The 14,317-nt window shown below is 49.4% G+C and overlaps 1 long non-coding RNA gene across 2 annotated transcripts; it reads left to right on the top strand.

The window, feature by feature from the left end:
* The first annotated feature begins 1,171 nt into the window (after window positions 1-1,171).
* On the top strand, window positions 1,172-11,750 carry LOC120238228. 2 transcript variants are annotated; one of them, XR_005530163.1, is made up of 4 exons: window positions 1,172-1,235; window positions 2,864-3,648; window positions 10,906-10,970; window positions 11,457-11,750. It is a non-coding gene; the product is annotated as an uncharacterized LOC120238228 (long non-coding RNA). The 2 variants fall into 2 exon arrangements; XR_005530164.1 differs by lacking the exon at window positions 1,172-1,235 and adding an exon at window positions 1,971-2,093.
* The last annotated feature ends 2,567 nt before the right edge of the window (window positions 11,751-14,317 follow it).

Here is a 14,317-nt window from a genome sequence, read left to right as displayed (position 1 = left end):
ACCCTTTTTGGAATTACCATTTCTTCCCTGATGGCTAGCTTTTTTCTTTTTTAATAGATTATAATAAATAAACTAATAAACAGAGAGAGACAGAGTACGAGTGGGGGAGGGGCAGAGAGCGAGGGGGAGACACAGAATCCGATGCAGGCTCCAGGCTCTGAGCTGTCAGCACAGAACCTGATGCAGGGCTCAAACCCGCAAATCGCGAGATCATGGCCTGAGCCGAAGTCAGACTGTTACCTGACTGAGCCACCCAGGGCCCCTGATGGCTAACTTTTATAGACACTGGGGCCTGTGTGAGTATTTTGTTGGTGGAGGAAAAAAATCCTTGACTTTTCTGGCACTCTTCTCTCTTAGATAAGAGTAGAAACCTCCTGGCTAAGCCCAGTTTTTCAGTCTGAGAAGCACCAGCCGCACCACTGACACTGGGCTGGCCACCAAGCATCGCTCTGGAAGCTCTCTCTTAGCTGGAAGGGCTGTTGGCCTGACTCGGGGCGGGGGGTGGGGGGGTGGGGGGGGCTGCTATTTTCCCATCTGCTGTTCACAACGGGCGGCTCTGGCGGAGCTGTGACCTCGGCTGCTGTCCCGGGCGTGTCTGAGGTGGCTTTGTTGTCGTTCCTGGGAAACATTGCTTCTGGGATGAAGTAACTTGACTGCTTCTGGCGGGGAAAAGCATGAGCTCACTTTTTTTTTTAATGTTGTATTTATTTCTAGGAGAGAGAGAGAGACAGCGTGAGCAGGGGAGGGTCAGAGAGAGAGGGAGACACAGACTGAAACAGGCTCCAGGCTCCGAGCTGGCAGTCAGCACAGGGCCCGACGCGGGGCTCGAACCCACGAACCGCGAGGTCATGACCCAAGCGAAAGTCGGACGCTCAACCGACTAAGCCACCCAGGCGCCCCGAGCTCACTTTTTTTTTAATGAAGCTGGCCCAGCCGAGCTAGAGGGGGAACTCCAGTCCTAGGGGGTTGTTTCTGCTCCCCGCCCCCTCCATCACCAGGTCTTGTCCAACGGTAGCCTCTACCCCGGAGGGACCGCTTCCTCACTGGCGTCTCTACTTCCTCCTCTGCCACTTAGAGATGCGGGGCTAGGCCTTGCGTCACAGCTCCCACAATGCTGCATTCTTCGGCTGGCTTCTTCATTTTATTAATAACAACTCGCACTGCTCTGCGGTCGTTTCTGCGGCTCCTGTCCTTACATGGCTGATATTCTGCTACCTTGATTACCCACCGGTCTGGTGAGGCAGCTACTATTATTCCCATTCTGGAGATAAGTGGATGCTGGCTTAGATCTATAAACGAGGTCAGGCCATGTAGTTAGTAGGTGGTGGGGCAAGAATTTTAACCTCAGTAGTCTGCTTGGTGTTTAGACACTCTCTCCTTTCTCTCCTCTTCATCTCAATTCCTAACTGTGGATTGGTATTTCCACTTCTCTTCCTTGGGGGAAAAAAAAAAAAGCCACACACAGCTGACACCACAGGCCACAGGGGAAGGACACCTGCCCTAGGACATATAATCTTGTCTGGCAGGAACATCGGAAACTCAGTCCTCCTGAAATTTTACTTGCTTCATTCCTCTGCTTCCAGCCAACTCATTCTCTCAGACAAGGCGCAGCACAGATGACTATCCTTCAGTTAACTGGCCACCCCCCTTCTCAGGGGAGTTTTCTGTGTAACTGAATTCTCCAGCTCCATGGCTCACTTCTTCTTCAAACCCTTCCAGAGGAAATTTTCTTCTGTGGCCCGAGCCCCAAGTACACCAAGCCCTCTGTGGAAAGAAAGAAGTAGAGTCAGAGAAGGAAGTCGTTTCGCGACACAGACACTATAGGTTGTTCACCGCTGAGGAATCTGAGCATTGGGTGGCGTGGGTCATGGGTGGAAGGTCCAGTGGCTTGCGTAAAAGGGGACTCAGTGGGGAGGACTTCCCAGAGAGGGAGGGGGTGGAGAACCCAGAGAAGGCTCCCAGAGGTTGTGCCCTGTGCTCCCTTTCATCCCTTCTGAAAATAACAAGATGGAAACCTGAGCTGTCGGCACCGGGGACCTGCCAGATTCCAGCGTGCGTATGACCAAGAGAGGGACTGGCCAGCCTGAAGTTAAGTGAGTGAATAACGAGCTATCAGTGAAAAGGCAACTTGAGCATCACATTTTATACTTAATACAAATTTTAGGGAGGAAGACTTAGGCATGTCTTCAGGATCAAATGGTTTCTTGACCTCTTCTTTTCATAAACGTACTATTTGTTTTCATAAAGATGAAAAAACGTCAAGCTTTTCCAAAAGAACGTTTATAAAGCCCCCAGGAGGGCCTCCAATAAAGTTGTGAATTGTGTTTATTGCTTATGAAAAGAGTATTATATCCTCCGGAGAGAGGCCTTGGTCAGTCTTGTAACAGAGGGTGAAATTGGGGCCACATATCACCATCTCAGTCCTGACATTCATCTGGAATCAGGATGTGTGTACCATCAAACCAGGTGACTCAGCACGGCAAGAAGACTTTGCGTTCTTTGCACTGCTGAGGCTACTTTAATATTTTGCGTACAAGAAACTTTTGGTGGAGTCTTGCTACTGCTTCAGCCCACGTGGATAATGAGGGCTGGGCCATTCTGAGTTAATGGTTTTGAAAAGGCTTTATATCTTTAATCAGATTGTAGCTCTGAGTAAACAAAATCCTTGTCTTAGAGTAGTTTGATTTCCCCAAGAATAAAATTAGCATAATTTTATTCATTCTCTCCTTAGAGGTCAATGGGGCAATTTGGTCTGCTGCAGACACTGTTGGTCGCCTATCAGGGAGCTATTTCCCTCTTTCCACCTTGCTAACAGAATCCTAATCTTGGCTGCCCTCCTCGGAGGGGTTGTGTTCCTTTATAGGTACTTGGACCCTACCCACCCTCAGAGGCTGAGTCTTCATCGGTCTAGGCCGATTGCGGTGGGCTCACCTCACCTCGGGATTGTCGAAGCATGGATAGACCGTGCCGATTCTGGCCAGTGGGACATAGGGGACAACCGATGGAGTGACACAAGACGGGGGCCTTCTCTTTTCTCTTTCTGAGGATGGTTTTTGGCACATGAGGCCTGACTACAGCAGATCTTGGGACTGTGGAAGAAAGCTGCAGAGTCGCTAATCTAGAAGCATGATGTTTCTGTGTCAGTGAATTAACCCACTCCAAAACTCTCCTACCTCCAAACTGTATATGATGCAAAGTAATAAACATCCTTACGCTGTAGGGCCCCAGTGGTTAGATCTCCTACCCCTTGCTGGCATCTTACATAGCCTCTGTTTGGAAAGGGGAAGCTGAGGTTGGTCGGGCAAGTCAAAACAAAAAGCACCTTCTCTTCTAACATGTGATGGGAAAGGAAGCAGCCATGTTTGACTGGTAGTTCTGGAAGACTCTCAGGGAGTCTTCTCTGCTCATCCTCTCCAAAGAGCTGGTACTGGTGGGAAACCTACTTCCTAAGGTTGAGCCAGTTCAAAAAGAGAAGACACCCAAGGGACAGCAGAGAAGGTTTTCTCACATCCGACAGGAGGCAGAAATTTTTGTCCACACTTCCTGCACACCAAGAAGAGACTCCAGCCACGTGTTAACTATTCCTGGCTATTTTTGCACAAACGTGATCTCCAAGTGTGACCCTCATCTTGCCAAGTCAAAACAGAGGTGAGACTATCCCGGGGTGGAGAATCCCTGGTAGGCGTTGGTGTGGGATGCAGTGGGCGGGGCTCCGTGCGCAGGAGGAGGGGCCTGCAGTGGGCGGGGCTCCGCGCAGGAGGAGGGGCCTGCAGTGGGCGGGGCTCTGTGCGCAGGAGCAGGGGCCGTGCAGTGGGCGGGGCTCTGTGCGCAGGAGCAGGGGCCTGCAGTGGGCGGGGCTCCGCGCGGGAGCAGGTGCCGTGCTGAGAAGGTACCAGCCGCTGGAGAGCAATAGGAGCTTCCTAAGTTGGAGTTTCGAATGTGAATAAATTCATCACTTAGCTGACATTTACTGAGCACATGGCACATGGCAGGCACCATGCGAGGGGCCCGAGAAATAAGGAAACATGGTGTTTGCCCCCAAAGAACATGCAGTCTGGTAGGTAGTCCAGCCTTTAGGTAGGCATGCCCAGTGCCTTCTCGCCTGTCAGCCCGAGTCACAGTGCTCTGCTGGTTTGACATCTCCTCCCTCTGCTAAATTATGACATCACTGGTGTGTAAATCCATGCATGCCAGATACTCCTACTCATAACCGTATGATTTCCTTGTTATCAGGATTAAGAGATGCAACAGTTTAAGTCTGTGAAGATTTACCAAGCACCTGACCTGAGCCAGACGGTGTGGGGCATACAAAAGCGAATAAGATACCTTTTTTAAGAAAATGTTTATTTACTTTCGAGAGAGAGAGACAGAGAGACAGAGTGCAAATGGGGAAGGACAGAGAGAGAGGGAGACATAGAATCCGAAAGAGGCTCCAGGTTCTGAGCTGTCAGCACAGAACCTGACAGAGGGCTCGAACCCACTGATCGCGGGATCATGACTTGAGCCGAAGTTGGATGCCCAACCAACTGAGCCAACCAGGAGCCCCCTGAATGAGATATCTTATGATTGCAGAAACAACAGCTCAGTTGGGGTTAGATGATTTGCACCCTGGAAATCAGAGCAAGCGACCAAGTGACAAACGGCATTTGAACAGTGCAGACAGTATGCACTGTACTGGCTCCTGGGACACAGGAATACGTCAATTCCTGCTTTTCCAGGACCTAACTGTAAAATATGATACAGTAATATTAGTCATCTCAACTACCATCTATTGAGCACTAATTGTTATTAAGCATTTCTACATGTTTTTCCTATAATAGTTCGCTCATTAGTTACTTCTAGATGCAGATACTAATATCCTCATTTTACAGATGAGGAGACAGAGCCATCCAGAGGATAACTTTCCCCAGATTGCAGAGTTAGTATGAGAGGGATGAAGAGATGAATGAAGAATCTAGCTATTTATCAATCTTATCTGCAATAACTCTGCATATGGAAGAAATAGACCGCCAGCCAACGATGGGACAGCAGGTTGCCTGCACATTCCCCCAGCACCACTGGGAACCACAGAGCCCTAGTGATGGCGCGGCAGACAGTTGTGCCTGACACTAATGAAAACAAAGCCCTCGGGGAGAAGCTGTGGTGAGCCAGCTTTCTTCTGTCCACACGCGCTGAGCTGAGCCTCTGAGGTCTACTGAGGACATTTGGTTCCAGGACACCTAGAATTTGAATCCCATGGAAAATTACATTAGAAGTAAGGGTAAATCTCCCTAATTGTGCCATCTAAGTAAGGCCATAACAGCAGCCGGTGAATCCCAGGAGGGCTGCCTGGCATCTTTGGGCTCAACCTCCCAGGGACCTGCAGATAGACTGAGGAGTGTGGAGAAGGCAGTTCCTGGTCTGCATCATCTGAGGCACTCAGATCCCTTCTGCTAGATCCTAAGTCGTCTTTTAAAAATGACACAATGCATTATCAGTCTTGGAGTGGCCATGACATTGTGATTTAAAATAGGAAATATTTATTTGGTCTTTGTCCCTTTTCTGGCAGGGAGCCCTTGCAATTTCCTAAGTGGTAGGAGAGATTAAGGTAGAAACAGAGTCTTCTGTTGTTCACAGCAACCCCTTTCAACCATACAGGAGTTTGTTATTGAGGTGAGTTTTAGGAAGCCCCTAGATATGGGGAGAAGCAACTGTGTGACCAGAGTGGTGGGATTTTCAGCTCCCCGCCCCCTCTACCTGTGCAGAGAAGACAGGGGCTGGAGGTTAGACCAATCAATAGGGTCCAATGACTTTATCAATCTTGCCGATGTAATGAAGCCTCCACAAAAGTCCCTAAGTACAGGATTCAGGGAGCTTCCATATTGGTGAGCAAGAAGACATCATGAGAAAGATGGCAGAGCCAAAGTCCATGAGGATAGAAGCTCCTGAGTTAGGGAACCTTCTGGACTTCACCCTGTCTACCTCTTCATATGGCTGTGCGTTTGCATCTTTCGATATCCTTTGCAATGAGTCATTGTAAACTGGATTTTTTTCTTTTCTTCTTCTTCTTCTTTTTTTTTTTATTTTTTTGAGATCTGTCAGCCATTGTAACAAATTATCAAACTTGGGGTGGGAGGTTATGGGAACCTCCAAGTTTATAGCTGGGCATTCAGAGTCCAGGTGATAACGTGGGACCTGAGACTGGCATCTGAAGTGGGAGAGTTCTGTGGGAATGAGCCCTTCACCTGTGGGATCTGATGCTGCCTCTGGGTAAATAGTGTCAGAATCGAGCTACATTGTAAGGCACCCAGCTGCTCTGGGAGAGTTGCTTGGTGTGGGGAAAAAACCCCTTTACGCTTGGAGAACAGAGCGTTCTGGGAGCAGAGAAGGAAACAGTTTTCACTTTCGGAAGCATGTGGCTTACATTTGATAGAAGTTACAATCTGTCACCTCCTAAGACCTGGGCAGCTCTAAAATGAGCAGTTTCTTTAGATTGTAAGGACATATTTCTGTCCCGGAAACTGGGCTCTTGAATTCATTATGGCTCCCGATCTGTATTCTGTACATTTTCTTAATTCATGGTGCATTTCATACCTTATTCTGCTGATAGGAATTAATTAACTCCCTCCCCCTCCCCCAACCTAACTTTTCCTTATCCCTTGAGGTTTTTAGGGCCCTCTGAGTGGAAAACAAATAATTCTTAGCATCCAGGAGGGATCTGAGGTGAAAAAATAGGAAGGAGAGCCAGAAAGCAAGGGATAAATTTCTTTTATAATTTTTTTAAATGTTTTATTTATTTCTAGGAGAGAGAGAGAGACAGCGTGAGCAGGGGAGGGCCAGAGAGAGAGGGAGACACAGACTCTGAAACAGGCTCCAGGCTCTGAGCTGGCAGTCAGCACAGAGCCCGACGCGGGGCTCGAACCCACGAATTGCGAGATCATGACCTAAGTGAAAGTCGGTCGCTTAACCGACTAAGCCACCCAGGCGCCCCGGGATAAATTTCTTTTAAAGTATTTGTTCATTTGTTCATTCAACAAGTGTCTATTGAGGTCCTCCCTGGAGTCAGGCTCTGTGCTAGGTGTTAGAGACACAGTCAGAAACAAAATTAACGTGGCCTATATTCTCCGAGGTTTCCAGGCTACTGAGGCAGATGAAGAGCCAACAAAATATTTAATTCCAAATCCAAGTAAGTGCTTCAAGGATAAAATATAGATAATACAAAAGTGATGAAGGGTGAGGGGCAAACCTGTTATATTACTGTGGTCAAGGAAGGAGGTCACATTCAAAACCAGACCTGAGGGCTGCGGAATCCATCCTGGAAAAACTTTCCAGGCAGGGGAGACTTCTTCGAAGAGACCCATGTGTTTAAGAAACTAAGATAAATCCTTGGGGCGCCTGGGTGGCTCAGTCGGTGAAGCGTCCGACTTCGGCTCAGATCACGATCACACGGTTCGTGGGTTCGAGCCCCGCATGGGGCTCTGTGCTGACAGCTCAGAGCCTGGGGCTGCTTCTGATTCTGTGTCTCCCTGTCTCTGCCCCTCCCCTGTTCACAGTCTATCTCTCTGTCTCTCAGAAATAAGTAAGTATTTTTTAAAAAGGTAAATCCTGTGGCTGGACTATGCGGGGGAAGGAGAGAATCAGGAAGTGAGATTGGAGAAGTAAGCAGGAACATAGGAAGGGTGTACGAAGGGTGTTTGATTTTATTCCAAGCGCAGTGAGAAGTCATGGGGCGGGGGGGGGGGGGGGGGGGGGGGACGTGTAAAGACAACTCCTCCTCCTTGTCTCAGAAACCCTGCGCCCTCATTTGCAGGGTGAAGGGAGGACGGTGTGAGCGAAAAGCAAGAAGGGACGAGTATTTGGTTTCCTCTGAAACCTCGGAGCTTTTGAAAGAACGGTGCCTCCTGTAAGTTATGCTGTGTCACGTGTGGGAGTGACGCGGTCCCACTACACAGGATTAGCACCATTAATATAATCCGATGGGGGGCGCCTGGGGGCTCAGTCGGTTGAGTCTCCGACTTCGGCTCAGGTCATGATCTCACAGTCTGTGGGTTCATGCCCTGCATCCGGCTCATGCTGACAGCTCAGAGCCTGGAGCTGCTTCGGATTCTGTGTCTCCCTCTCGCTCTGCCCCTCCCCCACTCGCACTCTGTCTCTTAAAATAAAAAAGAAATAAAGACATTAAAAATATATATAATCAAATGGCCTTCAAAGGAGAACTTGAGGAATGTTTTCAAAGGAACCTCTGATTGGAGTAATTGTGAAACCTTCAGCTATGACTCATCTTCCTTGAGCCTGTCTCTGGACTCTCAGGCAGAGTGGCTCCAAGTAAACACATATTTACTGAGTTTTTACTCCCTGCCCAGCACCGCGAAGGAGACCGTGGTGTCTGCAAGAGATTAAGCACTCCCTGTCCTCCAGGGCCACTGGGGTATCAGGAGTGGGAAAGGGCACATTCGAACAATCAGCCACGATGCGGATAACCTCCCCGCTGGCCTTCTGTCTGACAAACCACACAGACTGCAAACTGGCCAAGGGCGGAGGACGTGAAGGAAGAGTTTCTGAATCGCTGGCGAGGCTTAGCCAAGCCAACAGGGGAGTGGGAATATGAAGAGTCTCCTCCCATGCAGTTATGCCTCCCCACGGATCACCCCAGGACCCCAGGAACAGAGCAGCCAACAGGGGTGGCCCGTCCTTGCCCACCCTGTGTTTCTATCATCGGCATCACGCTTGTGCAAACGTTGGGAACCCCGGCCGTCATGGTCATTTCCCAGACTTTCAGCTTCTCCGTAGGGGTGGAGGCCTTTCCCCGATGTCATGCCAACCATGGAAGAGGAAGCAGAACAAGGCTGCACAAAGCCTGGGTACAGAAAACGTGGGTGCCCGGGCTAATGTGCTTCTGAGCTTGTAGGTGTGGGCATTAGAGTTCAGAGTCTGGGTCTGTCACCTTGAGAAAGACATTTGGACTTATTCCATTCAAATGAGCAAGTTGGACCTAGTGAACTCCAGCCAGTGATGACTCACTCCAACTAGCTGATCCCACTTATCCTGGAAGCAAGGGGCCCAGCCCTTCCCGGTGATATGCCATTTTGTCCAGTAAAATAGAGCCCATCAGAAAGGTCCCAATCACCCCGTGAGAGGCCCCTGAGGCCTTCAGTTAAACAAACAAACAAACACACACACACACAAACAACTCAATGGTGTGTTCCGGAATACAGCTGTCTCACAAATACTTTCCCAGCATCAGTGGGTCATACTGGAATCTGGAAGCAGGACTGATGGACAGGAGAAGGCCCTGTGATTAAGTGCTTCATTCCACAGGCATGTGTTGGTGGTTGTTATGCGCCAGGGCATTGTCACAGCCTTACATTTTCAGGAGTTAGCCTAGCCATTACCCAAGACAGGTTGATTGCCTCAAATCCTCTCTTAATCAGCACTCTCAAACTGCTTCCTTCTTCCTGCGGTTCAGGTCTTGGTTCAGACTGTTGAGTTGTGCTTCTAACCATTGCCATTGTGGCATGTGGAAAACGCCATCCAGAAAAGGGTGCTTTTGGCTTATGTTAGAGATCTTCCTTAATCGCGTAGCAGACCTGTGGCTACCTCAAGTGGTATGACATCTCTCCCTTAGGCTTCCCCCTCCAATACAGCCTCAGCCAAAAGGCTCAGATCTTGATTCCAGATTCCTACCCTACCCACAATGCCAACCATTCTGGTGCTCACCCTAGAGAAAATCAGACCAAAGAGAAATATGTGTTAATGACAGCTGAGATCTTTCTTATGGGCTCTATTTTATTGGACATAATGGCATTCCACAAACAGCAGCTAGGGCTCCACGCTTCCCCTTCCCAATGAGGAAGTAGAAAACTCGGGAGTTGGTTGTCAACAAAGAAGGGGAGTCATGGTCCAAGGTGCACAGGTATTGGGGTGTTCAGGCCATTCCTTAGAAGATATGCAAGTAATTCCTCAGAATATAGTAATTCCTTACTAGCGTGATAGTAAACAAGCTCACTTCTTTCAATCAAAGTTCCCTTATCAATAAAATAAATTTAGGGGCACCTGGGTGGCTCAGTCTGTTAAGCGTCCGACTTCGGCTCAGGTCATGATCTCACGGTTCGTGGGTTCGAGCCCCACGTCGGGCTCTGTGCTGACAGCCTGGAGCCTGGAGGCTGCTTCCAATTCTGTGTCTCCCTCTCTCTCTGACCCTCCCTTGCTGCTCTCTCTCTCAGAAATAAATAAAACAATAAACATTTTTAAAAAATAAAATAAAATAAATTTAGTGTTTATGTATGAGGATTTTGAAGAAAATGAAATGAACTAAGATACGTGAAAGATCTGGGAAAGGGATAGAGTACTACACAAATCTGACCTGGTCGTGTTAGACGAGGTACTAAGGTAGGTGACTGGCGTAATGGTCACCTTCCTCAACTCAACTCTCATGGTTCCCTCTGGGTGGAATCACATGACCAACAGATTTATAGATTCCCACTTTAACCACTCGCCGCTGCCGACATAGAGTCTTGGGCTTAGAACTTTCAGAGGGTCTATTAAAATATTTGAGATGTGAGAAACAGACAAACTCAAAACTATAATATGGAAAACAGAATATTCATACTTAAGTAAATTTAAAAAATTCTTTCAGTTAGCCAACTGCAACACAATACAGCCGTCACCACATTGTACATCAATTGTTTCTAACATGTGATAAGGGAGCATCTTAACACATTTGACATGAAGAAGGAGAGAACCTTCCAAAGGAAGTTCTCGGAGCCTGCGTTGTTTGGCAGTCCCATCTGGATCAGCGGAGAATGGGAGCCGGGAACAAAGACCTTTTCTCTTTCTACAGTTTAAACCCGCATTCATCTGTTACAGTCAAGCATCATATCTCTTTTTACCTGTGTCACTAAATGCTCTTTTCACTTCTGCCTCCAGAGGCCTGCAGCTTATCCAGATTAGCTATAGAAGATGCGTTCGCTCCAGTTTTATTCAACTCCAAGGTGTGGTGTGCTCACTCTCTGTGTGTTTTGAGGAATGTTGGTGCTTCGGGAATCTCACCCATCACCCCATCTTGTCCCTCTATTTTTGTGGTCTGCTGTCCGTGCGACTCGTTATTTGTAGGTATTGATTGAGTTGTGAGGCGGCTCTTTGGTCAGGTGGGCCCCAGCGGGAGCTAAGAGGTTTTGTGCAAACGGGTGGACAGCATCCCGGGAGGCTGCCATCTTGCCCTTGCCACGGGCTGTCTGACCTCAGCCAAGCCTTTCCTCTGCTCTTGTGTTCGTTTATCTGCACAATGTGATGTGTAACAGCCAGGAGACCTGATGAGTGATAAGACCCAGCGTTCATGCACTGCGCTTCTGACTCCTCTTCTAAATGACTCTGGGTACACACACAGGACACAGGCACTCAGTAGGTAGACACATCCATGACCTGCTCGGTGGGAAAGGTCAGGCTTCAGCTGACCTTGGCTTGTTCTTTTCTTCCAGGCCGACAACACATTTCGAGTTTGGAAAGCCATCCGATGAATTTGCCTGATGAAGTGTTGCCGAAATTACATGATTAAAAACAGAGTGTAATGAAACTCTTTCATGTTGGAAACGGAAAGCCACTTGACATTAATTTTTCCCCAATTAATCATCTTCCTTTTCCCACAGGGCTATCTGTGCCGGGGCTGAGGGGAGGTAGGAGTGCCGAGTCCTTGGCACCGCTGGCTGCCTCCCACTTGGCAGCCACGAGCCACACTCTGCCTTGCGGATGGAAAGGACTGGGTTCAGGGGTGGGTCGACATACTCTCAGAAGACAGATCCTGTCCTAACCCCAGGCAGTGGGGGAATCTATTCACCACACTTCTAGTCCTTTTGCCTGAAATTCCGTCCAATGTGAGGGGACATCTGCTAGGGGAGGGGATCCGTCAGGAAATCTTTCTTGTTGTTAACAGGGATGCCTCCCCATGTCCTTGGCGTGAGTGAGTATATGATGCTCATAACTGTAATGACCATCTGGACGGCATGAGAGCAAATGTCTACAAGCTGATGATGATAGAGAGAGAACATGGAAAGAACCTGGGTCCATGATGACATTTGTAAGCTGCTCATTTACATTATTTTGGAACTTCTCTGCTTTGGAAACTCTTACTGCACGAGAGAATACTTTCGCCCTGTCTCTCACGGCCACGTCTGGCTGGGTTTGCTGTTATAAAGGCCCGTGAATGACTGAATGAAGCTGCCTCCTTGGCCCCAACGTATCCCTTCCTGGAGCAAAGGCATCGCAGAAGATATGTCTCACAGCAGAGCTTCTAGGTGTTTATTTTTAAGAGTGAGGGGTGAAGTGGGTACAGAGGGTCCGAAGTGGGCTCTGTGCTGTCAGAGCTCTGGGCTCGAACTTGAGAACCATGAGATTGTGACCTGAGGCAAAGTCAGATGCTTAACCGGCTGAGCCACCCAGTTGCCCTTACATCAGAGCTTTTGTCACTAGCCCCCAAAGTAGGGCTGAGGAGAGGGGAGGGAAAGTCAATCTCCTATAAGATTACGGTCAAAGCCTAAAGCTGCCGGCTGCATCGCAGATTTCCTGCTTCTTTAACTTTGAAATTCCTGTGAAATTTTCATTCAATTTCCTCAACTATATTTTTCTTCATGTAAAACTCCTATTCTAGGGGCGCCTGGGTGGCTTAGTCGGTTAAGCGTCCGACTTTCGCTTAGGTCATGATCTCGCGGTTCGTGGGTTCGAGCCCCGCGTCGGGCTCTGTGCTGACTGCCAGCTCAGAGCCTGGAGCCTGTTTCAGTCTGTGACTCCCTCCCTCTCTGACCCTCCCCTGCTCACGCTGTCTCTCTCTCTCCTAGAAATAAAAAAACAAACAAACAAACAAACAAACAAACAAAAACTCCTATTCTACCTCCTTACCAGTTAAATTATCTAGCTCCCCTGACCCTGAGAATGTCCAACGTGAAGTAATACTGTCCTGACCTTGACAATATGCCCCACATGATGCCAACAGGTGGGACGTCTACTTCCAGAAGGAGGCATGCGGGCAGGACTTGCGACAGCTCACAGGTTTATTATTGTTATCATTGCAAACGTGGAGGAGGGCAGAGCAAGAGGAAGTACTTTGGGTAGATGTGGCAACTTTCTCTTCCTCTATGCTTAGCCTGGAAAATCTAGGCAGGTGGTGACAGAAGTCGAGCACAGACCACATTCTTGCCTCAGATAAGGTCTGTGGAGGTGAGTTCCCAGGTTGCAGAGGTGACTCCTGAAAGCGTTGAGTCATCGCAGCTGAGAGCCAAGCGACTTGCCCCAAGCCATTGCTCAACACCAGGGACAACATCTCACTCCCACTGTGTGTCATCAACCCTGACGGGCTGCAGTTTCAATTAGACACGAGAGGGCACGAGAGTGAGTTCTTCTGCATGCCCCCCACCACACCCCACCCCGGGAGGCTCCTTTGTCGGGAGTCTGAGCCCTCATTTTGTGAAGGCCCCCAGAATATCGAAGCCCGGGACTCGGCCTCTCTCATTCCCTGCCGGGTCCCCGGTGCCTAGAGCCAAGACTGGCATGCGTTTATGTGCTTCCTAAACATTTTCTGAATGGCTGACTTTGAAGGGGTTGAATAAGGGACACTTTGAAGGCCATAGCACAGTGGGAAGGAAAAAGTGCTTTGGGGGCCACCGAGCCACAGAGAGTTCAGACGACAGGAATGGAGCCTGGGGCCAGGGCCCTGGACCCCTAGCAGCAGAGCTCAGCTCCAGGTAGGGGTTGCTGGAGGGGGCGCAGTGCAGATGGAAGGTGGCTCCTCGCCCCGGGAGGTGCTGCTCCAGAACACGGGGTCTTGACCGTGAGAGAACTTTTCGGGTCTGGACTTCCGGGTGCGGCCAGGCGAGCTCTTGTGGCCCAGGACAATGAGGTCCATCTCCTTAGCACATCCCCCAAGGGCCAGGCCAGGAGGCCCGGGTCTCCATCCCTCTTTGATGGCCTCTTCCCGTCCAACTTCCCAGAACAGTTTCAGGACACCCGACAACTCAAAGGGGGTGATTTCCACATCGTGGAGGAAAGGTAAGGAAGCGCCTGAATTTCTCCTGGTGAGAGCCCAGCACGGTGGCACGCACGCCTGTTAGGAAGTGTCTGCGGGCCTCTGCGCCAGCCCCTTGCTCCCTGGCTGGCTGTGCACGGCCTCTGCATCCTCTGCCCTCTCTCCATCAGCAACAGCCTGGCCTCTCTCCTTCTGGGTCCAAGAACCTCTGGAATTCTCAGATTCTATTCCACCTGCTCCTTCAGATACCTTGCTTCTCAAATTATAGCAACCAAGGGAGGAAGCACTTAAGTTAAAGCCCCTTGGCTGATGATCTCAGCTGAC

Source organism: Hyaena hyaena, unplaced genomic scaffold (assembly GCF_003009895.1).
Source record: "Hyaena hyaena isolate Hyena2069 unplaced genomic scaffold, ASM300989v1 scaffold_201, whole genome shotgun sequence".
Taxonomy (NCBI): domain Eukaryota; kingdom Metazoa; phylum Chordata; class Mammalia; order Carnivora; family Hyaenidae; genus Hyaena; species Hyaena hyaena.
This window is presented reverse-complemented; position numbering and strand designations above follow the sequence as displayed.